Consider the following 259-nt stretch of genomic DNA (forward strand, 5'->3'; position numbering starts at 1 on the left):
AGGTTATTTTTTAATCTTATGTGTTCTATTGCTTCAAAATCTGGTTCTTATAATTGTTTTATTAATTGGGCTTTCTCAGTGTCACTAGACCTTCCATGAGGGCAGAGAATACATCTGCTTTGCTCAACATTATCTCTTCATTTGGTGGCTGTGGGCTGACATGTTTAGATATTTCTGAAATGAACAAGGGTAAGACGGACTGAATGGTGAATGGGTGAATAAATTAGTAAAAGATGCTTGGGCCAGTTATGGTGAGGAA

This window comes from Suricata suricatta, chromosome 16 (genome assembly GCF_006229205.1).
Source record: "Suricata suricatta isolate VVHF042 chromosome 16, meerkat_22Aug2017_6uvM2_HiC, whole genome shotgun sequence".
NCBI classification, from domain to species: Eukaryota; Metazoa; Chordata; class Mammalia; order Carnivora; family Herpestidae; genus Suricata; species Suricata suricatta.